This window comes from Meriones unguiculatus (assembly GCF_030254825.1).
Source record: "Meriones unguiculatus strain TT.TT164.6M chromosome Y unlocalized genomic scaffold, Bangor_MerUng_6.1 ChrY_unordered_Scaffold_23, whole genome shotgun sequence".
NCBI classification, from domain to species: domain Eukaryota; kingdom Metazoa; phylum Chordata; class Mammalia; order Rodentia; family Muridae; genus Meriones; species Meriones unguiculatus.
This window is the reverse complement of record NW_026843709.1, coordinates 30,751,268-30,778,201: the sequence shown is the minus strand read 5'-3', so window position 1 is coordinate 30,778,201 and position 26,934 is coordinate 30,751,268. Positions and strand designations below refer to the sequence as shown.

The following is a 26,934-nucleotide window of genomic DNA, read 5'->3' as shown; positions in this document are numbered from 1 at the left end:
CAATGGAACCAAATAGAAGAGCCAGGAATAAACCCACATATTTATGGACACCAGGATTTTGACAAAGATGCCAAAACCATCCAATGGAAAAAGGTAGCATCTTCAACAGATGGTGTTAGTCTAATGTGAATCTGCATAGACAAAAAAGCAATCTGGTATTTTCTCAGACAACTAGGAACAGTGATTCCTCAATATTCAGCTCTTTACCTCTAGGCATATATCCAAAAGAGGCTCAATACACAATAAGGGCATTTCCTCAACCATGTTTATAGCAGCTCTATTTGAAAAAGCCAGAAACTGGAAACCAACCAAGCACCTCCCCTCCACAATTAACAAATGACACAATAATTGTAGTCAATCTACAAAATGGAAGATTACTCAGTTTTTTTCAAAGAGTTGCCCTAGTCAGCGAGCATTTTCTCAGCAAGTAATTCACTTACTGAGTACATATCTCTGCATTTAACATGTAATAATGGAATCTGTCATAATGTAAAAATCACATTATGTCAAGGACACTGAATTTATTAATGACTACTTGAAAGAAATATATGACAATATTCCTGAACTGAGAGTATTGTACACAGGAACTGTCATCTCTGGTTTAGTTGCTTTAAGATGCCCAGATTGAGGCATGCAGTGCTCTCATCCTGTCTCTCAAGCAGGCTGTCCACTTGGCCCTTTTAATAACTGGCTCCTGAAACTCTTATTGGCTTTAACCTGTTTCATGACATCTTTCTTCCTCTCAGCCATTCAGCACCTGAGAGAATCTTGAGGTTTCCATGGAGATGAGTAAACAAACTTTCTTCAGTGTCCAGTATCTCTGTTCCTGTGCACAAGTGACATTTTCTTGGAAAACCCAACAAGCCTTTTTCTCAACCCTTTATCCAGATCCCCATTCCCTTACTCCTGTTTACTTAGATGACAATCTCCGGTAGGAAATGAAACTTTAAGCTTACTTTATTTAATTGGACAGCTTCCTAGGTAGGAAAGCTTCAAAGTGATGTGGAATTAAGGAGAATGTACTGAATGACATGGTAATCTCTGACTGTGGTCTTGGATTTTAATTTTCCTATTTTATGACTTTGAACTGAGCAGTTATTTGAGTACTCACTAAATGGACCTTCACATTGTTTTCATTTTATTATTATTTTTTTATTAGTTACATTTTATTAACTCTGTGTGCCAGCTCTATCCCACTGCCTCATTCCCTCCCAAACCCTCCTTCCCTCATCTCTTCCCTGCTCCTTTCCAAGTCCACTGATTGGGGAGGACCTCCTCACCTTTCAGCTGATCGTGTTTTATCAGGTATCTTCAGGACTGGCTGCAGAGTCCTCCTCTATGGCCTAGCAGGACTGCTCCTCCATTGAGGGGTGGGGAGATCAAAGAACCTGCGATTGAATTCCTGTCAGAAATATTCCCTGTTTCCCTTCCTATGGGAAAACAATTGGTTACTGAGCTACCATGGGCTTCATCCCACCAGAGGTTCTAGGTTATTTCCATACATAGTCCTTGGTGTCAGTCTCAGAAAAGACCCCTTTGCCCATATATATTTGGTCCTTGTGGAGCTCCTATTCTATCCACATCATACAAACTCTCCCTTCTTTCATATGGTTCCTTGTACTCTCCCAAAGATTTGGTTATGATTCTTAGTATCTGCTTAGAAACACTGTGAGGTAGAGTTTTTTAGGGGCCCTCTGTAGTAAGTGCCTGTCCTATTACTTGTTTTCTCTTATGTCCAATGCACCTCCCATTTGTCTTTCTAACATGTCTTTCTAAGTGAGGATTGATCATCTTACTCTGGGTCCTCTTTCTTGTTTATCTTCTTTAAGTGTACAAATTTCATTATGTTTATCATATTTTATAGGACTACATAAATATGGATATACCATGTGTATCTATCTCCTTCTGGGATACCTTACTCAGAATGATCTTTTCTAGATTCCACCATTTGCTTGCAAATTTCATTATTTCCTTGGATTTGATTGCTGAGTAGTATTCCATTGTGTAAAAACACCACAATTTCTGTATCCATTCCTCTGTTGAGGGACATCTGGGTTGTTTCCAAGATTTGGCTATTACAAATAAAGCTGCTACACACATGGTTGAGGGAATGTCCTTTCTGTGTACTTGAAAAAAATTTTGGGTTTATGCCTAGGAGTGGTATAGCTGTATCTTGAGGAAACACTATTCTTAATTGTCTGAGAAAGTGCCAGATTAACTTCCAAAGTTGTTTTACCAGTTTACATTCCCACCAGCAATGGAGGAGGGTTCCCCTTTCTCCACAAACTCTCCAGCATGTGCTGTGACTTGAGTTATTCCTCTTAGCCATTCTGATGGGTGTAAGGTGAAATCTCTTGGTCGTTTTGATTTGCATCTCCCTGATGGATAAGGATGCTGAGCATCTCTTTTAAGTGTTTCTCTGTCATTCTATATTCCTTTACAGAATTCTCTGTTTAGCTCTATACCCCATTTTTTAATTGGAAAACTTGATTTATTTCTTTTAAACTTCTTTAGTTCTTTATATATGCTCGATATCAGCCCTCTGTCAGATATAGGGTTATTGAAGAACCTTTTCCAGTCTGTAGTCTTTGTTCTGATGACAGTGTCTTTTGCTTTACAAAACCTTTTCAGTTTCATGCTATCCCATTTATTGATTCATGCTCTTAGAGCCTGTGCTGTTGGTGTTCTGTTCAGGAAGTTGTATTCTGTGCTAACAAGTTCTAGGCTGTTCCCCACTATTTTTTCTAACCGATTTACAGTATCTGGTTTGATCTTGAGGTCTTTGATCCACTTGGACTTTAATTTTGTTGAGGGTGATGAATATGGCTCTATTTTTATTTTTCTGCATGGAGACATCCAGTTATACCAGCACAATTTGTTGAAGATACTGTCTTTTTTTCCCATTGAATGGTTTTGGCTTCTTTGTCAAAAATCAAGCATTCGTATGTGTGTGGGTTTATTTCTGGGTCTTCTCTTTGGTTCCATTAATCCTCCTTTCTGTTTCTATGCCAATACCATGCAGTTTTTATTACTATTCTCTGTAGTACAGCTTGAGATCAGGGATGGAGATACCTCCAGATGATCTGTTGTTGTACAGGATCATTTTGGAGATTCTGGGTTTATTGTTTCTCCATATGAAGCTGAGAATTTTTCATTCAAAATCTGTAAAGAAATGAGTTGTTATTTTGATGTTAATTGCATTGAATCTGTAGATGTCTTTTGGCAGGATGACTATTTTCACAATTAATGTTAACTGTGAAATTAATGGTAATCCTACCAATCCATGAGCATGGGAGATCTTTCCATCTTCTGATATCTTCTTCAATTCCTTCCTTTAGAGACTTAAAGTTGTTGTTTTTGTTTTTGTTTTGTTTTTTTGTTTTTTTAATTTTCATACAGGTTTTTAACCTTTCTGGTTAGAGTCACCCAAGGTAAAATAAAATATTGTGAAGGGTGGCTTTGTGAAGGGTGTTGTTTCCCTGATTTCTTTCTCAGCCCTTTTGTCCTTGGTATACAGAAGGGCTTCTGATTTTTTTTTTAGTTGATTTTGTATCCTGCCACTTTGCATAAAGTGTTTATCAGCTGAAGGAGTTCTCTGGTTGAATTTTTGGGGTCACTCATGGAGCCTAACATATCATCTGCAAATAGTGACACTTTGATCTCTTCCTTTCCAATTTGTATCCCCTTGATCTCATTTACTTTTCTTATTGCTTTGGCTAGAACTTCAAGTACTAGATTGAAGAGATATGGAGAGAATGGACAACCTTGTCTTGTCCCTGATTTCAGTGGATTGCTTTAAGTTTCTCTCCATTCAGTTTGATGTTGTCTATAGGCTTGCTGTACATTGCCTTTACTGTGTTTAGGTATGTGTCTTCTATCCCTGATCTCTCCAAGACTTTAAACATGAATGGGTGTTGGACTTTGTCAAATGCTTTTTCAGCATCTAAGAAAATGATCATGTGTTTTTTTCTCCTTCAGTTTGTTTATGTGGTAGATTACCTTGATGGAATTCCATCTGTTGAACCATCCTTGACTGCCTGGTGGATGATATCTTTGATGTGTTCTTGGATTCTGTTTGCAAGGATTTTATTGAGTATTTTTGAATCAGTGTTCATAAGAGAGATCAGTCTGAAGTTCTCTTTTTTGTTGGGTCTTTGTGTGCTTTAGACATCAAGGTGACTGTGGCTACATAGAATGAGTTTGGTAATGTTCCTTCTCTTTCAATTTTGTGGAATAGTTTGGAGAGAATTGGAGTTAGCACTTCTTTGAAATTCTGGTAGAATTCTGCACTGAATCCATTTGGCCCAGGGCTTTTTTTGGAAGGGAGACTGTTGATGACTACTTCTATTTCCTTGGGGGATGTAGGACTATTCAATCTTTCTATGTGATCTTGACTTAATTTCGTTAGATGGAGTCTTTCTAGAAAATTGTCCATTTCTTTTAGATATTCGAATTTTGTGGCATAAAGACTTTTGTAGTAAGACCTAATTATTGTTTGGATTTCCTCACTGTCTATAGTTATGTTTCTCTTTTCATTTCTGATTTTGCTGATTTGGATAGGTTCTTTCTGCCTTTTAGTTAGTTTGGCTAAAGGTTTATCTAACTTGTTGATTTTCTCAAAATCCAGCTCTTGGTTTCACTGATACTGATTCTTTGAATAGTTTTATTTCTTTATAATCGATTGATTTCAGCCCTGAGTTTGATTATTTCCAGCCATCTGCTCCTCTTAGGGGTATTTGCTTTTTTTTTCCCTAGGGCTTTCAATTGGGCCATTAAGTTGCTTGTATGTGACGTCACAAATTTCTTCTTGAAGAGAATTAGTGCTATGAATTTTCCTCTGAGCACTTCTTCCGTTGTGTTTCATAATTTAGGGCATGTTGAACCTTCATTTTCATTGAATTCTAGGAAGTCTTTAATTTCTTTATTTCTTCCTTATTACAGCTGTCATTGAGCATCAAGTTGTTCAGTTTCCATTTGTTTATAGGCTTTTTTTTTAATTCCATTGTTGTTGAGGTCCAGCTTTAGTCCATGTTGGTCAGATAGAATACAGCAGATTATTTAAATCCTCTTCTATTTGTTGAGTTTTGCTTTGTGACCAACTATATGGTCTATTTTGGAGAAGGTTCCATGAGATGCTGAAAAGAAGGTATACTCTTTTGAGGTGGGTGGTAACTTCTGTAGACATCTATTAGGTCCATTTGTTTTAGGACCCCTGTAAGTGCCTTTATTTCTTTATCAGACTTCTGTCTAGATGATCTGTCCCTTGGTGAATGTGGGGTGCTGAAGTCTCCCACTATTAAGGTGTTGGGATCCATGATATGTTTGACTTTTAATAATGTTTCCTTTATTAATGCACATGCTGTTGTATTTGGGGCTTTAGATGTTCAGAATTGTGATGTCCTCTTGGTGGTTTTTTTACTTTTTTGATAATGTAGTGCCTCTCTGCATCTTTTTTGATTAATTTTGGTTGAAAGTCTATTTTATTAGATATTAGATAATATAAAAGCCTTTCTTTCCCTAATTTCATTCTCAGCCCCTTTATCATTTGTATACAAGAGAGCTGCTGTTTTTTTTTTTTTTTTGAGTTAATTTTGTATCCAGCCTCTTTGCTGAAGGTGTTTATAAGCTGTATGATTTCCCTGGTAGAATTTTTTGGGTGACTCAGGAATACTATCATATCATCTGCAATTAGTGATACTCTGATTTCTTCCTGTGCAATTATAGCGCCTTCAATTATTATATTGCTCTAGCAAGAACTTCCAGAACTATGTTGAAGACATATAGAGAGAATGGGCAGCCTTGCCTTGTGCCTGATTTCACTAGGATTGCTTTAAGTTTCTCTCTGTTTAGTTTAATGTTTGCTGCAGGTTTTCTGTTTACTCCATTTACTATGTTTATAAATATGCATTGTATCACTGATATCTCCAATACTATAAACATGAATGGAGTTTGGATTTTTTCAAGTGCTTTTTCACTATCTGAGAAGATAATCATGTGGTTTGTTTTTCTTTCATTTTTTAAAAATAAGGTAGATTACATTGATGGATATCTATATTATTGAACCACCTTTGCATAGCTGTGATGAAGCCTACATGCTCATAGTGATGATATCTTTGATTTGTTCTTATATTCATTCAAAGACATAAAGTACCTTGGTATGACCTAATCAAGAAAGTCAAAGACTTATATGAAAAAAAAATTCAAGTCTCTGAAGAAAGAATTAGAAGAAGATATCAGAAAATGGAAAGATCTCCCATACTCATGGCTTGGAAGTATTAACTTTGTAAAAATGGCGGTATTACCAAACACAATCTACACATTCAAAGCAATTCCCATGAAATTACCAACACAATTCTTTACAGACCTTAAAAGAAAAATTCAAAACTTCATATGGAAAAAGAAACAAACAAACAAAAAACAAAACAAAACAACAACAACAAAACAGAATTGCTAAAACAATCCTCTACAATAAAAGATCATCTGGAGATATCTCCATCCATGATCTCAAGCTGTATCACAGAACAACAGCAATAAAAATATATGGTACTGGCATAGAAACAGAATGGCATATCAGTGGAACTGAATAAAAGACACAGAAATAAACTCACACATGTATGGACACCTGATATTTGACAAAGATACCAAAACTATACAATGGAAAAACAGATAGCATCTTCATCAAATGGTGCTGGACTAACTGGATGTCTACAATTAGAAAAATGCACATAGATCCATACTTATCACTCTGCACAAAACTAAAGTCTAAGTGGATCAAAGACCTCAACATAAAAACAGACACATTAAATTGGTTAGAAGAAAAAGTGGGGAAGAGCCTTGAAATGATTGGCACAGGACACAACTTCCTGTATAGAATACCAACAGAACAGGCTCTAAGAGCAACAATCAATAAATGGGACCTCATGGAACTGAAAAGCTTCTGTAAAGCAAAGGACACTGTCATCCAAACAAAATGAATGCCTACAGATTGGAAAAAATTTTCACCCAGGCTCTATGTGACAGAGGGATAATATCCAGATTATATAAAGAAATTAAGAAGATGAAAACAACAAATCAAGTAATCCAATTTTTTTTAAAAAAGGAAGATATCTAAACAGAGAATTCTCAATAGAGAAATAACAAATGGCAGAAAAACATTTAAAGAAATGCTCAAGGTCATTAGCCATCAGGGAAATGTAAATCAAAAGGACCCTGAGATTTTACCTTACACCCATCAGAATGGCCAAGATCAAAACCTCAAATTTCAATAACTACTGGAGAAGTTGTGGAGAGTGGGGAACACTCCTCCACTGCTGGTTTGAATTTAAACTTGTACAACCACTCTGGAAATCAATCTGCTGTTTTCTCAGACATCTAGGAATAGCACTTTCTCAGGATTCAGCTATCCACCTCTAGGAATATATCCAAAAGAGGCTCAAGTACACAATAAGGAAATTTACTCAACCATGTTTGTAGCAGCTTCATTTATATTAGACAGAACCTGAAAACAACCCAAATGCCCTCCCCAACTTAAGAATGGATACAGAAATTGTGGTACATCTACACAATGGAATATTACTCAGCAATAAAAAACAAGGAAAACATGAAATTTGCAGGTAAATGGTGGGAACTGGAAAAGATCATCCTGAGTGATCTATCTCAGAAGCACAAAGATACACATAGTATATACTCACTCATATAAACATATCATACAGGATAAACCTACTAAAATCTGTACACCTAAAGAAACAAATTAAGAAGGAGATCCCTGACTTAAATGCTCAATCCCCATCCCCCCATAAAAAGAGGATGGACATCAGAAGAAGGAGAAAACAGGGAACAAGTTATGAGCCTGCCACAGATTATCAAAGCAGTTCCTGAGGCTTATGACCAACTGTTGGACAAAGCACATGGAATCTAATGAAAGAAGTGAGAAATAATAAGATCTGCAAAGGGCAGGAGCTCTGCAAGTAGAGCTACAGAACCAAAAAAAAAAAAAGCACATTTGTCTTCCTGAGACTTATACTCCAACCAAGTAACATGCTTGCACATAACCTAGAACCACTGCACAGATATAGCCCATGGTAGTTCAGTGTTCATAGCTGATCCATATTAATGGAAAAAGGGACTGGCCCTGACATGATCTTATTGACCTGCTCTTTGAATTCCACACTCTGATTTTGGAGCAGCTTTAACAGGCCACAGAGGAAGACAATGCAGCCACTCCTTATGAGATCTGATAGACAAGGATGAGTAGGAAGGAGAGGAAGACCTCCCCTATCAGTGGACTTGGAAAAGAAATGAGTGGACAAGGGGGAAGAATGCTGGGTTTGGGAGTGGAGGTGGGATGTGTTTGTGGTGGGATAAAAAGTGGATAAAGTATAATTAATAAAAATAAAAATTATTAAAAAATATAGTTACTTTTGGAGTTATTTTATAGAAGGGTATGCTTAGAGGTTGACAGCCAATAAGTGACCAGACAGAAGAGAGCCCCTGTCTCTTTGTCTAGGTCACATTATATCTTTGTTTTTGTCAGTCTTGATCTCTCTATTTCTGAAGCTACCTATCTCTAGCTCTTTCTCCCTCTGTCTCTCTCAGTCTCCATCTCTCTGTCTGATGCTTGTGGTTTATTGAGAGGACCCACCTGAGTCATAGCATCGGTGGTAGCTGGATAATGACTAGTATGTGACTAAGATTCTCTCTTACATAATGAGCTTTCAAAATTATATCTTACAAAGTCAAACCCTGCCCTCCATTAGCAGAATCTTTTCTCCATGTTAAAGATCATTGTAAAAGTTGCCAACATATGATTTTTATTTATTATGTGGGAATTTCATATAACATACATTATACTCATTTTCCATTGCTCCCAGGATCTAATTCCTACCATGTGCCACACTATTTTTTTAATGCACTAATTCAAGTGTGTGTTGTTCATATACTAATTAGAACAGGATCAGATTCTCAGTGCCATGTCCATTAAAGAAAACAGAATTCCTCCATGATGCACCCTGATAACACTACAAAGAAGAAGCCCTCAGTCTTGAAGATCTCTATACTACATCACCTTGATCACAGTTTCTCTTATGTATTTATTCATTATGATTTGTTCACATTGTATCTCCTCTGCTGCCCTCTATCTCTTCTCCTTCCAGTACCACCCCCTCCCCTCTTCTACCCCTAGGCCCTTTCTCTACTTTCCTGATAGGTGAGGTCCTCCTCACCCTTTTAACTGAACTTAGCTTATAATGTCTCATCAAGGCTGACTGCATATCTTCCTCTGTGGGTTGATTCTCAGGGCATTGATATCCTTCTGTCCTCAAATCCCTTTAATTATGACACTCTTCTTGCCTCCTCTCCTGCAGGCTTTCCAGAGCTCTGAGGTAAGGAAGAATTCCATAAGGAAATGCCATTTATATCTGGGTGTTTAACATCTACCTGTCTCCATAATATCGGACTGTGGGTCTCTGTATGTATTTTAGTTACTTTACCCAAAATGATTATTTCTAGTTCCAAACATAGCTGAATAATTCTCTGTAACAGAAAAAATCCACATTTTCCCCAAAGGAGAGTGTCAGTCCTGTGTTTTAGAACAAGGAATTTGCTGGAAAAAACAGGGAACAAGGTAGAAGCCTGCAACAGTGGGCCTCTGAAAGGCTCTGCCCTACAGACTATCAAAGCAGATGCCAAGACGCATGGCCAACTGTTGGAAAGAGTGCATGGAATCTAATGAAAGAAGGGGGAAATAGTAAGATCTGGAGAGGAGAGTAACTGCACAAGAAGAGCAACAGAACCAAAAAATCTGAGCACAGAATTCACTCCTGAGGCCCATACTCTGACTAAGTACCATGCATGGAAATAATATAGAGCCTCTGCACAGATGTAGCCCATGGCAGTTTACTGTCCTATGGGGTTCCATAGTCATGAGAACAGGTTGTGCTTTTAGGATGATATGCCAAAGAAAGTTACCAGACAGAATGGTGTCTCTGTCACTAGGTATCTGTCACTTTATGTCTTTGTTTCTGTTGGTCTCTGTCTCTTTAGCTCTCTGTGTTTACATTAGTCTCCCTTACTCTTCCTGCTTCTTGTGGTTCTTCATGAAAAGCTCTCAGTTTTCTTGAAGGACTACAACAAGATGACTGCTTGATGATGAGACATCATGGATGAACTCTGTAAAAATATGAGCAATGTCCAAATTAAATGCTTTTTCTTCAATGATTTGCCCTATGAAGCATTTTCTCAGTAAACACTTAACTGAAGTAGGGACACATCCGTGCATTTAACAAATAATAATGGAATCTGTGAAAATGTGAAACTCAAGTCAAGGATATTTGAATTAATTAATGACCACTTGAAATAAATATATGGTGCTCTCTTTAACAGCACATATACTAAAATTGGAACAATACTGAGAAGTTCATGGCCCATGTGTAAGTATGATATGCAAATCCATGAAGCATTCCATATTTTTTGGAGAAGTTAAAGAAAACACAAAGAGAGGGAATTGTGAAGTGAAAGAACTTAGGGAAGAAAACAGGGACTAGAGAGCTAAGCATAACTAATAGACTATAAGAGATGAAAGAAAGAACCTCAGGTGTGGATGATACAATGGAAGAAATCATTGTATCTGTTAAAGAAAATGTTAAATCTCAAAAATTCCTAACACAGACCATTCAACAAATGCAAGACAACATAAAAACACAAAACCTAAGAATAAGGAATAGCGGAAAAAGAAGATTCCCTCCTCCAAAGGCCAGAAAATATTTTCAACAAAATCCTTAAAAAAAATTTCCCCAACTTAAAGGAGAGAAAAATAAGAATACAAGAGGTCTACAGAACACCCAACAAATTAGTTCAGAAAAAAACTTTCTGCAACATAATTATCAAAACAGTAAATATACAAAACAAAGAAAAATTACTAAAAGCTGCAAGGGAAAAAGCCCAAGTAACATAAAATGGATATCTCATCAGAATCCGACCTGACTTCGCAACAGCATCTATGAAAGCCAGAAGAACCTGGAAAAACATCATGCAGGCCCTAAGAGAACACAGATGTCAGCCCAGGCTATTATACCCAGCAAAACTATCAGTCCTCATAGATGGAGAAAACAAGATATTAAATGACAGAAACAAATTTCAACAATACCTACACACAAATCCAACATTACAAAAGACACTAGAAGGGAAAATACAACCCAAGAAAGCTAGCTACATTCAAGAAAACACAGGAAAAAAATAACCCCACTACAGTAAAATGAAAAGTAACCAAGCACACAAACTTGCTACCACAGCCAACATCAAATTCAAAGGATCTAACAGCCACTGGTCATTAATCTCTCTCAACATCAACAGACTCAATTCTCCAGTAAAAAGACACAGACTGACAGAATGGATGCATAAACAAGACCTAGCAATCTGTTGCACAGAGAAACACACCTAAGTCACAAAGACAAATATTACCTGACTGTAAAGGGCTGGAAGATGGCTTTCCAAGCAAATGGACCCAAGAAGTAAGCAAGAGTAGCCATTACAATGACTGATAAAATGACTTTTAAAAAAATTAATAAAAAGAGATAGGGAAAGACATATTTCATACTCATCAAGAGAAAATTCCACCAGGAGACTTCACAATCCTGAACATTTGTGCCCCAAATACAAGGGCAACCAAATTGGTTAAAGAAACACTGATAAAATTTATACACACATAGATCTCCATACATTAATAGTGGGAGTTTCAACACCCCACTCTCAATAAAGGACAGGTCAACAAAACAGAAATTAAACGAAGAAACAATGTCTCTAACAGAGGTCATGAATCAGATGGACTTACAGACATTTACAGATCATTACACCCAAACACAAAAGAATTTACCTTCTCAGCATCTCATGTAACCTTCTCCAAAATAGATCATATGGTTAGTCACAAAGTGAGCCACAACACATACAAGAAGATTGAAATATTACCTTTTATCTTATCTGATCACCATGGAATAAAGCTGGAAATGAACAACAGAAATAACAAAAAGCCTACATACACTTTGAAACTGAACAACTTGCTACTAAATGACAACTGGGTAAAGAAAGAAATAAAGAAGGAAATTAAAATCTTCCTAGAATTCCATGAAAATGAAGACACAACATCCCCAATCTTATGGAACACAATGAAAGAAGTGCTAAGAGGAAGGTTCATACCCCTAAGTGCCTTCAGGAAGAAATTTGAGACATATCATTTAAGAAACTTAATGGCTCAACTAAAAACCTTAGGAAAAAAAAAAGAAACAGAAAGACCAAAAATAGTAGACAGTAGTAGACAGTTGGAAATAATTAAACACAGGGCTGGAATCAATTAGAAACAAATAAAATAATCCAAAGAATCAATGAAACTAAGAATTGGCTCTTTGAGAAAATAAACAAGATAGACAAACACTTAGCCAAACTAACTAAAAGGCAGAGAGACACCATCCAAATCAACAAAATCAGAAATGAAAAGAGAACATAACTGCAGACACTGAGGGAATTCAAATAATCATTAGGACTTACTTCAAAAACTGTATGCCACAAAATTTGAAAATCTAAGTTAAATGATCAATTTTCTTGATTGATTCCACTTACTATAACTGAATCAAGACCAGGTAAGTCAATTAAATAATCCTATATTACCAAAGGAAATAGAAGCACTGATCAAAATCTTCAATCCAAAAAATGGCTTGGACCAAAAGTTTTAAAAACAAAATTCTACTACACTTTCAAATAAGACTAACTCATCTTCTCTTCAAACTATTCCACAAAATAGAAATCCAAGGAATACTATGAAACTCATTCTATGAAGCCACAGTCACCTTGGTACTCACGCCTCACAAAGACCCAACAAAGAAAGAGAATTTCAGGCCAATCACTTTTTTTTTTTCAATGCAGTTTATTCAGGAACTTAGAACAATCATCTGACCCTGGGGAAAGCCAGACCACAGCTTAAATAGCCTCTGGGTAGCCAACCGCAGCATGCCATGTGGGCAATGCAGATAGGTCCACATACATGGAAGCAAGCCAGATCCTCAGCCCTAGCCAAATGCGGAATTGTTTGTGACAGAGAGCACTCACCATTGGGAAGGTGGAAGGCAGAAACCAGCTCCATCTTTAAGGCATAGCATTCCACAGCTCTCTACAGTTCCCCCTTTTTGTTTTAGACGCATCAGGCAAGAGTAGAGGTCTGATCTCTGATATTAGAAATAAATTGGGACTTTGTACTGATGTTCATTTAGGTGTCATCCACCCAAAGAACATCAGACCCATCCGATACCTTTTTCTCAGAGGCGGGACCTGGGGCATCCACCCGCATGCAATCTGACATGATCTTCTCTAGGTCCAAAGCGGCTGACCCTGAGGGCAGTCGCTCGCATCCTGAGTGTAACATTTTAGCTTTTTCTGGTAGCCAACCATGCTTGGGGAGACCGTCCTGCTTCAATGGCTGTAAAGGCCTGAATGATCATGGCTGCATTAAGCTGTTGTGAGAATCTAATCTTGCATATATACCACAGGCAAACAAAGGAGACCAACACCAGAAGGCCTGCTAACGCTTCCATGCCCGCCCATTCCTTCAGATGATTCATGGCTGCAGCAATCCATGATGATAATCCTGTGGCTAGTCCTGTGTCCACTCTGGTAGAATTTACTGTGACAATGGCCACTCTCAGCTGATCCATCGTAGTATCGAATTCTCCAGTCCAATTACCTAAAATATAGCTCGACAATCGTTTAAACAGATTTGCAGCACAGGAAAAAATTCTCATGTTATATGCTAGTGACTCAAAGTCCAGCAAATTTTCATTGACAACCAAGTTGAGCGATTTGCCATAGAGTATCAATTTGCTCCTGCATGAGGTCAATCCTCTGATTGAACACCATCAAGCTTCCTTTTAGTTGAGCATTAATTCCTTTTTGTACAACTAAGGCATGAGCTACATTGGCTAAATGATTATTCAGGGTCTGAGCAGTCTGCCCAGTGTGACTCATGGCTAATGCCGTGGTGGTAGCTCCAACAGCCGCCAATGAAATGGCAGTAACAATGGTGGCTGTAGTTGCAAGATCCCTTTTCTGTCTGAAGAGAGTCATAGCGTGAGGGGCATCAACAGGCACAGGCACCCAGCTAGGCAGGCGAGTAACTAGGGCATACCTAAATTTACTAGCATTCCAGCATTGTACAAAAAAGCAAGTATCATTACCACAATTACTTGGCTCTATCTGGCTAATAATGAATAAAAATGGGGGATATAAACAAACAGGTGTGGGCTTATAGGAAATATTATGAGAAGCCTTAACCCCCTCGTTGGAACATCCTGCTTCAGTTCTAGAACTAGCAGTGGTGGTGTCCGAGGTCTGAGTAGGTTCAGGAGACCATTGCCCCCAGGGGCGAGACGTGCTCCATGCCAATTGACTAACTCCATGTTTTCCTCCACTTTTGGAAGTCATTTAAGGTTCTTAAATTATTTTTTCCCTTTTTAAAATTTTTCATCAATTACACTTTATTCATTCTGCATCCCCCATAAGCCCCTCCCTCCTCCCCTCCCAATCCCACCCTCTGTCCTCCCTCTGCTTGCATGCCTCTCCGCAAATTCACTGATAGGGGAGGTTCTCCTCTACTTTCTGATCTTAGTCTATCAGTTCACATCAAAAGTGGCTGCATTGTCCTCTACTATGGCCTGGTAAGGCTGCTCCCCCCCAGGGGGAGGTGATCAAAGAGCAGGCCAGTCAGATTATGTCAGAGGCAGTCTCTCTTCACATTACTATGTAACCCAATTGGACTCTGACCTGCCATGGGCTACATCTGTGCAGGGGTTCTGGGTTATCTCCATGAATAGTCCTTGGTTGGAGTATGAGTCTCTGGGAAGTTCCCTGTTCAAATTTTCTTGTTTTGTTCCTCTTCTTGTGGAGACCCTGTCCTCTCCAGCTCTTACTATTTCCCAGTTCTTACCTAAAATTCCATTCACTCTGCCCAACAGTTGCCCATCAGGCTCAGAATCTGCTTTGATAGTCTGCAGGGCAGAGGCTTTCAGAGGCCCTCTGTGGTAGGTTCCTAGGTTGTTTCCTGTTTTCTTCTTCTTCTGATGTCCATCCTCTTTGCCTTTCCGGATGGGGATTGGACATTTTAGTTAGGGTCCTCTCTCTTGCTTAGTTTCTTTAGATGCACAGGTTTTAGTGGGTTTGTCCTATGTTGTATGTCTATATGAGTGAGTATATACCATGTGTGTCTTTTTGCTTCTGGGACAACTCACTCAGGATGATCCTTTCCAGATCCCACCATTTACCTGCAAATTTCATGATTTCTTTATTTTTCATTGCTGAGTAATATTCCATTATGTAGATGTACCACAATTTCTGCATCCATTCTTCAGTTGAGGGGCATCTGGGTTGTTTCCAGCTTCTGGCTATTACAAATAAAGCTTCTAAAAACATGGTTGAGCCAATGTCCTTTTTGTGTACTTGAGCCTCTTTTGGATAAATGCCCAGTAGTGGTATGGCTGTAATTTGAGGAAGTGCTATTCCTAGTTGTCTGAGAAAGCGCCAGATTGATTTCCAGAGTGGTTGTACAAATTTACATTCCCACCAGCAGTGCAGAAGGGACTTTCCCCACAACCTATCCCTTTCCCCACAACCTCTCCAGCATGTGTTGTCACTTGAGTTTTTGATCTTGGCCATTCTCATGGGTGTAAGGTGAAATCTCAGGGTTGTTTTGATTTGCATTTCCCTAATGGCTAATGAGGTTGAGCATTTCTTTAAGTGCTTCTCTGCCATTCAATATTCCTCTATTGGGAATTCTTTGTTTAGCTCTGTTCCCCATTTTTAAGTGGATTACTTGGTTTGCTGCTTTTCAGCTTCTTTAGTTCTTTATATATACTGGATATGAGTCCTCTGTCAGATAAAGGGTTGGTGAAGATTCTTTCCCAATCTGTAGGCAGTCGCTTTGTTTTGATGATGGTGTCCTTTGCTTTACAGAAGCTTTTCAGTTTCATGAGGTCCCATTTATTGATTGTTGCTCTTAGAGCCTGTGCTGCTGGTGTTCTGTTCAGGAAGTTGTCCCCTGTACCAATGAGTTCTAGGGTATTTCCCACTTTTTTTTCAAGCCGATTTAATGTGTCTGGTTTTATGTTGAGGTCTTTGATCCACTTGGACTTCAGTTTTGTGCAGGGTGACAAGTATGGATCTATTTTCATTTTTCTACATGTAGACATCCAGTTAGACCAGCACCATTTGTTGAAGATGCTATCTTTTTTCCATTGTATGGTTTTGGCGTCTTTGTCAAAGATCAGGTGTCCATAAGTGTGTGGGTTTATTTCTGGGTCCTCTGTTCGGTTCCATTGATCCACGATTCTATTTCTATGCCAGTACCATGCAGTTTTTAAAACTGTTGCTCTATAGTACAACTTAAGATCAGGGATGGAGATACCTCCGGAAGATCTTTTATTGTAGAGGATTGTTTTAGAAATTCTGGGTTTCTTGTTATTCCATATGAAGTTGAGAATTTTTCTTTCCAGGTCTGTAAAGAATTGTGTTGGTAATTTGAAGGGCATTGCATTGAATCTATAGATTGCTTTTGGTAAGATGGCCATTTTTACTATGTTAATCTTGCCGAGCCATGAACATGGGAGATATTTTCATCGTCTCATATCTTCTTCTAATTCTTTCTTCAGAGATTTGAAATTTTTTTCATACAAATCTTTGACTTCCTTGGTTAGGCTTACTCTGAGGTACCTTATGTCATTTGTGGCTATTGTGAAGGGTGTTGTTTCCCTAATTTCTTTCTCAGCCCTTTTGTCTTTTGTGTACAGGAGGGCTACTGATTTTTTTGAGTTAATTTTGTATCTGGCCACTTTGCTGAAGGTGTTTATCAGCTGTAGGAGTTCCCTGGTAGAGTTTTTGGGGTCACTCACGTATACTATCATATCATCTGCAAATAGTGATAATTTGACTTCTTCCTTTCCAATTTGTATCCCCTTGATCTCCTTCAACTGTCTTATTGCTCTATCAATGACTTCCAGAACTATGTTGAAGAGATATGGAGAGAGTGGGCAGCCTTGTCTTGTCCCTGATTTCAGTGGGATTGCTTTAAGTTTCTCTCTGTTCAGTTTGATGTTGGCTATAGGCTTGCTGTATATCGCCTTTATTATGTTTAGATATGTGCCTTGTATCCCTGATCTCAACAATACTTTGAACATGAATGGATGTTGGATTTTGTCAAATGCTTTTTCAGCATCTAGGGAGATTATCATGTGGTTTTTTCTTTCAGTTTGTTAATATGATGGATCACATTGATGGATTTCTGTATATTGAAGCACCCCTGCATACCTGGGATGAAGCCTACTTGGTCATAGTGGATAATATCTTTGATGTGTTCCTGGATTCAGTTTACAAGTATTTTATTAAGTATTTTTGCATCAATGTTCATAAGGGAGAAGCCCAATCACTATTATGAACATTGATGCAAAAATACTCAAGAAAATACTTGCAAACTGAGTACAAAAACATCAAAGCTATCATCCACTATGACCAAATGTGTTTCTAGGTTTCATCACAGGTATGCAGGGATGGTTCATTATACAGAAATCCATATTAACAAACTAAAAACAACAACAACAAAAAAAAAATCATGATAATCTCCTTCATTGGTGAAAAAGAATTGGACAAAAACAACATCCATTCATGTTTAAAGCATTGGAAATATCAGGATACAAGACAAATAGCTAAACATAGTAAAGGCAATATAAATATACAGCATGCCTACAGCCAATATGAAATTAAGTGGAAAGAAACTTAAAGCAATATTACTGATGTCAGGGACAAGGCCACGCTGCTTTCTCCATATCTCCTTCAACATAGTTCTGGACGTTCTTGCTAGAGCAATAAGACACTTGAAGGAGATCAAGGGTATAAAAATAGGACAGGAAGAAGTCAAAGTATCACTATTTTCAGATGATATGATAGTATACCTGAGTGAGCCCCAAAATTCTACCAGGGAGCTCCTAGAGCTGATAAGCACCTTCAGCAAAATTTCAGGATACAAAATTAACTCAAAAAATCAGTAGCCAGGCTGTATACATATGACAAAAGGCTGTGAAAGAAATTAGGGAATCAACACCCTTCACAAAAGCCACAAATGACATAATGTACCATGGTGTAACCCTAACCAAGCAAGTCAAAACTTGTATGTAAAAAATTTCAGGACTCTGCAGAAAGAATTAGAAAAGATTACAGAAAATGGAAATACCTCCCATGCTCATACCTTGGCAGGATCAACATAGTAAAAATGGCCATCTTATCAAAACCAATCTACAGATTCAATGCAATTCCCATCAAATTACCAACACAATTCTTTACAGAAAAATTGAAAGAAAAAGTCACAACTTCATACGTAAAAACATGAAGCCAAGAATTGCTAAAACAACCTTCTACAATAATAGAGCTTCTGGAGGTATTTCCATTCCGGATCTCAAGCTGTACTATAGAGCAACAGTAATAAAAACTGCATGGTACTTTCATAGGAACAGAATGATCGATCAATGGAACCAAATAGAAGACCCAGAAATAAATTCACACACTTAAGGACATCTGAGTTTTGACAAAGATGTCAAAACTATACATTGGAAAATTAAGATAGCATCTTCAACAAATGGTGCTGGTCTAACTGGAAGTCTACAGGTAGAAAATGCAAATAGATACATATTTATCACCCTTCACAAACTTTAAGTCCAAGTGGATCAAAGACCTCAACATAAAAACAGACATATTAAATTGGTTAGAAGAAAAAGTGGGGAAGAGCCTTGAACTCATTGGCACAGGAGACAACTTCCTGAACAAACAACAACAGCACAGGCTCTAAGAGCAACAATCAGTAAATCGACCTCATGAAAGTGAAAAGTTTCTGTAAAGCAAAGTACACAGTCATCAAAACAAAATGAATGCCTACAGATAAGGAAAGAATCTTCACCAAGTATCTATGGGACATAGGGCTAATATCCAGTATATATAAAGAACTAAAGAAGTTGAAAAGCAACAAATCAAGTAATCCAATTAAACAATGGGGAACAGAGCTAAACAGAAGTCTTGATAGAAGAATATTGAATGGCAGAGAAACACTGAAAGAAATGCTCAATGTCATCAGACATCAGGGAAATGCAAATCAAAGGACCCTGAGATTTTTCTTTAGAATCATCAGAATGACAAAGATAAAAAAAAAAAAAAACTCATGTGACAACATATGCTGGAAAGGTTCTAGAATAGGGGAACACTGCTCCACTGCAGGTAGGAATGTGAACTTGTATAACCACTCTGGAAATTAATCTAGTGCTTTCTCAGATAACTAGGAATAGCACTTCCTCAAGATCCAGCTATACAACTCCTAGGACTATATCCAAAGGAGGCTGAAGTACACAATAAAGATAGTTGCTCAACAATGTTTGTAGCAGCTTTATTTGGATACAGAAATTGTGGTACATCTACACAATGGAATATTACTCAGCAATAAAAAACAATGAAATCAAGAAAATTGCAGGTAAATGGTGGGATCTGGAAAGTATCATCCTGAGTGAGCTATCCTAGAAGGAGAAAGACACACAGTTTATATTCATTCATATAGACATATGATATAGGATAAACCTACTAGTATCTACTAAAGAAATCAAGAGGGAGGACTCTGTCTAAAATGTTCAATCCCCATCCCAAAAGACAAAGAAAATAGACATCAAAAGAAGTAGAAAATAGGGAACAAGTTAAGTGCCTGACACAGAGGAAAGGAGCTCCATAAGGAGAGCAATAGTACCAAAATATCTCAGCACAGGGATCTTTCCTGAGACTTATACTCTAACCAAGTACCATGCATGGAGATAATCTACTACCCTTATGCAGACATGGCCCATGGCAATTCAGTGACCAAATAGATTCCATAGTAATGGGAACAGGGACTGCCTCTGACCTGACCTGCTTGGCCTGCTCATTGAAAGCTCACCCTGATGGGGGAACAGACTTAGCAGGCCACAGAGGAAGACAATGCAGCTGCTTCTGGTGAGATCTGATAGACTAGGATGAGTAGGAAAGAGAAGAAGTCCTCCCCTATCAGTGGACTTGGAGAGGGGCATGTATGGGAAAGTCAAAGGGAAGGTGGGGTTTAGAGCAGAGAGGTAATATTATGGGGGTATAAAAAGTGAATAAAATATAATTGATAAACTGAATAAAATTATTTAAAAAATTCCTTTTGAAGTTATATTATTGGACAGTGCACTTTGAGGTTGATATGCCAATGATTGTGACCAAAGTGCTGGAGTCTCTGTGTCTCAGTCTCTGTCAGTTTGTATTTTTATTTCTCTCAGTCTCAGTCTCTCTATTTCTGAATCTGTATCTCTAGCTTTCTCTCTTTGTCTCTTTCAGTCTCCCTTTCTCTGACTTCCACTTGTGGTTCAGTATGAAAAGCTTTTGTTTTTGAGAAAGGACTTCAAACAAGGACTGACTGCTTACTAGCATGACATCCTTCCTGGATGGTCTCTGTAAAAATGTAAGGTCCCAATTGAATGTCTTATTTTCAAAGATTTGACTTGGTCAGGAGCATTTTTCCAGGAAATATTTCCATGATAGAGGACATGTCTGTGCATTTAACAAATTACAATAGAATCTGTGATTATGTTAAAGTCACATGTCAAGGACACATGACATTCATTAATGACCACTTGAAAGAAATATGTGATGATAGTGAACAAAGTGCTGGAGTCTCTGTCTCTCAGTCTTTCCTTAGACTCATACTCTAACCAAGTACCATGCATGGAGATAATCTACTACCCTTGCGTAGACATAGCCCATGGCAACTCAGTGACCAAATAAATTCCATAGTAATGGGAACAGGGACTGTCTCTGACATGAGTTGATTGGCCTGCTCATTGAAAGCTCACCCTGATGGGAGAACAGCCTTAGCAAGCCTAGCAGTCTTAGCAGAGACTGAGAGACAGAGACTCCAGCACTTTGGTCACTATCATTGGCATATCAACCTCAAAGTGCGCTGTCCAATAATATAACTTCAAAAGGAATTATTTTTTAATATTTTTATTCAGGTTTATCAATTATATTTTATTCACTTTTTGTACCCCCATAACCTTACCTCTCTGTTCTTTTCTTGAACTAAGAGTTTTGGACACAGGCACTGTCATCACTATGTTGTGGGCTTTCAGTAGCCCAGATTGAGGCGTGTAGGAATGCTCAACCTTTCTAATGAGCAAGCTGTCCACTTGGTCCTTTTAATAACTGGCTCCTGAAACTCTTACTGGCTTTCACCTGTTTCATGACATCATTCTTCCTCTCACCCAATCAGCACCTGATAGATTCTTGCGGTTTCCATGGAGATGAGTAAACAAACTTTCCTCAGTGTCAACTATCTCTGATCCTGTGCACTTGTGACTTTTTCTTTTGAAACCCAACAAGACTTTATCTCATCCCTTTATCCACATCACACCCCTTACTCCTGTTTACCTCTGTGATATTGTCAAGTAGGAAATCAAACTTTAATGTTTATTGAATTGGACAGCTTCCTAAGAATTGAAGCTTTAAAGTGATGTGGGATTAAAGGGAATATACTTAATGAAAAGGTGTTCTCTTACTGTTGTCTTGGATCTGAAAATTCCTAGGTTGTGACTTTGAACTGAGCAGTTACTTGTGTACTCACTAAATAGACCTTCACATTCTTATTGATATATTAGGTTGTCATGGTGTAGGGTTCCTTGAGGCATTGAGACTTTAAGAGCAGGAAAAAGAGATGGAAACAAGACATTTGCTGGGATTGGTTTGCCTGAAACAGAGAAAATTGATGAGTGTAAATGATCTGAGTGTAAATCAACTATTTCACAGCTGGTGCTCTTCCACACTAGATTTATCAACCTTCAACAAGCAGGGTTGCCTTGGCTAACCTTCCTGGATAGGGAGCTGTGACATACCTATTGGTCAGTGAGGAACCCTCCTAGTCCTGAGATTTACAGTTAAAACAGAGAAAAGGGTCCATGTTATAAGCCTAGGACACAATAGTAGATGTGTTTCATGCTTAGGTCCTTCAAACAAACCCTCTAAAAGTAGTGTTATTGCCAGGACTGCTTCTTCAGAGATTCCACCTGAATCCTCATGGAGTCTGAGGTAGCTGCCTAACCACTAATTCATGGCTAGGATTCTCTGCTACATAATGAGCTCCTGGAATGTATGCCTTACAGAGTCAAACTCTGCTCGCCTTTACCAGAATATTTTCTCCATGTTAAACGTCATTGTAAAAGTATTTAATCCTATTAATGAAGAAGGAAGCATCTCTGTGGATGTAAGAACATGACCCTGACTATCAGTTGAGGGCAGAGAGCAACATTTTAATAACAGCATTCTGGGTTTTTAGAAAATTTCTGTAGGATACCCTGGTCCCTGAATTCAATTAACTGCCACCCAATTACCCTGTTGAAGACTTGTGGTACACTTTGTTTACAACAGACCGCCTATTGGAACTTTATACCTCACTATTAGGAAACCTCCTAATTATTCCTAATAAGTGAATACATGCCATATTTGTCTGTCTGCATGTATTTACTTCATCCAGGATGATTGTTCCTGGTTTCATACATTTGTCTGAAAGTATCATGATGTCATTTTCTTAGCTAAATAATATTCCATTATAGAAATATTCCATATTTTCCCCTAAGGAGATTGTCTGTCCTGTTATTTATTCCTTAGAAATTGCTGGGACTCTAACCATTGTATTGAATGATAAACTATCAGGATAAGTATATTCTTTTAGGCTAGAAGTCCCTTCATCTTCTCCAACTCCCTGGTGATTTGAATTACAATTTCTCATTGAAGCTCATCTATTTACATTTTTAGTGCCCAGTGAGGAATTGTCTGAGAAGGGTTAGGAGGTATGGCCTTGTTAGATAATATAATTCCTTTTGGAGTTTTATTATAGGAGGGGGGTGCTTTGAGCTTGATATGCCAATGCAAATGACCAGACAGAATGGAGTCTTTGTTGTCTTGTTCTCTGTCACTTCACATTTTTGTTTCTGTGGGTCTTGGTCTCTCTCTTTATGAATTTGCATTTCTAGCTGTTTCCCCTTCATCCTGCTGCTTGTGGTTCAGTATGAAAAGCTCTCAATTCTGCTGGAGGACTACAAGAAGATGACTGCTTGCTGACTTGAAATTATGGATGATCTCTGTAAAAATATGAGCAAGGTCCCAATTAAACACTTTTTGTTCAAAGAGTTGCCTTTATCAAGGCACATTTTCCCAGTAAGTAATTCACCAAATGAGGATACATCTGTTCATGTAAAAACAATAATGGAATCTGGATAATGTAAAAGTCACATGTCAAAGACATGTGAATTTCTTTTTTTTCTTTCTTTTTCTTTTTTTTATTAATTACACTTTATTCATTTTGTATCCCCCATAAGTCCCTCCCTCCTCCCCTCCCAATTCCACCCTTCCTCCCCTTTCTGCATGCATGCCCCTCCCCAAGTCCACTAATAGGGAGGTTCTCCTTTCCTTTCTGATCTTAGTCTATCAGTTCTCATCAAAACTGGCTGCATTGTCCTCTACTGTGGCCTGGTAAGACTGCTACCCCCTCAGGGAGAGGTGATCAAAGAGCAGGCCAATCAGATTATGTCAGAGGCAGTCCCTCTTCCCATTACTAGGTAACCCACTTGGACCCTGACCTGCCATGGGCTACATCTGTGCAGGGGTTCTAGGTTATCTCCTTGAATAGTCCTTGGTTGGAGTATGCGTCTCTGGGAAGTTTCCTGTGTTCAAATTATCTTATTCTGTTGTTCTCCTTGTGGAGCTCTTGTCCTCTCCAGCTCTTACTATTTCCCACTTCTTACATAAAATTCCATTCACTCTGCCCAACAGTTGGCCATCAGGCTCAGCATCTGCTTTGACAGTCTGTAGGGCAGAGGCTTTCAGAGGCCCTCTGTGGTAGGCTCCTGGTTTGTTTCCTGTTTTCTTTTTCTGGTTTTCAGAGGCCCTCTGTAGCAGGTTTCTAGGTTGTTTCCTGTTTTCTTCTTCTTCTGATGTCCATCCTCTTTGCCTTTCAGGTGGGGATTGAACATTTTATTTAGGATCCTCTCTCTTGCTTGGTTTCTTTAGATGCATAGATTTTAATGGGTTTGTCTGACGTTGTATGTCTATACAAGTGAGTATATACCATGTGTGTCTTTGCTTCTGGGACAACTCACTCAGGATGATCCTTTCCAGGTCCCACCATTTACCAGTAAATTTTCATGATTTCCTTATTTTTCATTGCTGAGTAATACTCCATTGTATAGATGTACCACTGTTTCTGCATCCATTCTTCAGCTGAGGGACATCTAGGTTGTTTCCAGGTTCTGGCTATTACAAATAAAGCTGCTACAAATATGGTTGAGCAAATGTCCTTTTTGTGTACTTGAGCCTCTTTTGGATATATGCCTAGGAGTGGTATGGCTGGATCTTGAGGAAGCGCTATTCCTAGTTGTCTGAGAAAGTGCCAGATTGATTTCCAGAGTGGTTGTACAAGTTTACATTCCCACCAGCAGTGGAGGAGGGTTCCCCTTTCTCCACAACCTCTCCAGGATGTGTTGTCAATTGAGTTTTTGATCTTGGCCATTCTGATGGGTGTAAGGTGAAATCTCAGGGTTGTTTTGATTTGCATTTCCCTAATGACTAATGAGGTTGAGCATTTCTTTAAGTGCTTCTCTGTCATTCAACATTGCTCTGTTGAGAATTCTCTGTTTAGCTATGTTCCCTATTTTTTGGTTCCTTTGATCCACCATTCTTTTTCTATGCCAGTACCATGCAATTTTTAAAACTGTTGCTCTATAGTACAACTTAAGATCAGGGATGGAGATACCTCCAGAAGATCTTTTATTGTAGAGGATTGTTTTAGCAATTCTGGGTTTCTTGTTATTCCATATGAAGTTGAGAATTTTTCTTTCCAGGTCTGTAAAGAATTGTGCTGGTAATTTGATGGGAATTGCATTGAATCTGTAGATTGCTTTTGGTAAGATGGCCATTTTTACTATGTTAATCCTGCCAAGCCATGAGCATAGGAGATCTTTCCATCTTCTCATATCTTCTTCTAATTCTTTCTTCAGAGACTTGACATTTTTTTCATACAAGTCTTTGACTTCCTTGGTTAGGGTTACTCTAAGGTACCTTATGTCATTTGTGGCTATTGTGAAGGGTGTTTTTTCCCTAATTTCTTCCTCAGCCCTTTTGTCTTTTGTATACAGGAGGGCTACTGATTTTTTAATGAACATTAGAAAGCAATATGTGACATTTTTCCTGAATGAGGAGTCTTGGACACAGAATTTGTCATCTCTGGGTTGTGTCTTTTAAGCTGCCCAGAATGTGGCATGCAGGACTGCTCATACTTCCCCTCAAGCAGGTTGTCCACTTGGCCTTTAAAATAACTGGTTCTTGAAATTCTTACTGGCTTTTACCTGTTTCATGACATCATTCTGCTACCCTGCCAATCAGTATGTGAGAGAATCTTGAGGTTTCAATGGAGATGAGTAAACAAAGTTTCCTCATTATCAAGTATCTCTGATCCAGTGTACAGGTGACTTTTTCTTCTGAAACCAAACAAGTCTTTATGTCATCCTGTCATGCATATCCCATACCTTTACTCCTGTGTACCTCAATGGCATGTCAGGAAGAAATTAAACTTTAAATGGTTTTTTAATTGGACCACTTCCTAAGTAGGGAAGCCTCAAAGTGATGTGAGATTAAGGGGAGGAAATTTGGGTCTCACACTGTGGTCATGGTAAGTAATTCACTGACTGAGGACATATCTGTGCATTTAACAAATAATAATGGAATCTGCGATAATGGGAAACTCACATGTCAAGGATACGTGATATTTTTTAATGACCACTTGAAAGAAATATGTGACATTTTTGCTGAACTAAGAGTATTACACACAGTAACTGTCATCTCTGGATTTTGTGTTTTCAGCTGCACAGATTGAGGCATGTAGGGCTGCTCAGCCTTTCTATCAAGCAGGCTGTCCCCTCAGCCATTTCAATAACTGGCTCCTGAAACTGTTACTGGCTTCCACCTTTTACATGGCATCATTCTCTTTCTTAGTCAATTAGCACTGGAAAGAATCTTGAAGTTTCCATGGAGATGGGGAAATAACTTTCCTCAGTGTCCAGTACATCTGATACAGTTCACACTTGACACTTTCTTGTGAAACACACCAAAACTTTATCTCATCCCTTTATCCAGATCCCACACTTTTACTCCTGTTTACCTCTGTGGCAATGTCAGGTAGGAAATGAATCTTTAATGTTTATTTAATTGGACAGCTTTCTAAGTATGGAAGCTGCAAAGTGTGGGATTAATGGGATGACAATTGGGTCTCACACTGTTGTCATGGATATGGAATTTCCTAGGTTGTAAATTTGAACTGAGCTGTTATTCCTGTACTCACTAAATATACCTTCACATTCTTATTGATATAATAGGCTTGCAGGGTCTACAGTTTCCTGAGGTACTGAGTCTTTAAGACCAGGAAGAAGACAATGAAATCAGACAATTCCTGGACTAGTTTGGCTGGAAAAGAGAAAATCGATAAGTGTAAAAGGAGAACTTAGGGCTACACTAGTGTTGACAACCCTCTATGAACAGAGTTGCTTTGGCTGATGTGTCTGGATAGGCAGCTGTGTCGTTCTCTTGGGTCATTGAGCAACCCTCCTGGTCCTGAAGTTTACAGTTCAAACTGGGCTTTCTGGACAGGGAAATGGGTCTGTATTATATGCCTAGGACACAAGACCAGCTCTGCTTTCTCCTGTGGTCCTCCAGAAAATCCCTCTAAAGATACTGTTAGTTCTAGGACTTCTTGTTCAGAAATGTCACCTGAGCTCATGGTGTCTGATGTATCTAGGTAACCACTAGTTCTTGGCT

The 26,934-nt window shown here is 38.4% G+C and overlaps 1 non-coding gene across 1 annotated transcript; it reads left to right on the top strand.

Annotated features, from left to right (window-relative positions):
- Positions 1–10,364: 10,364 nt before the first annotated feature.
- Positions 10,365–10,468, top strand: LOC132651623 (U6 spliceosomal RNA). Its single transcript, XR_009589209.1, has one exon. It is a non-coding gene; the product is annotated as a U6 spliceosomal RNA (small nuclear RNA).
- The last annotated feature ends 16,466 nt before the right edge of the window (positions 10,469–26,934 follow it).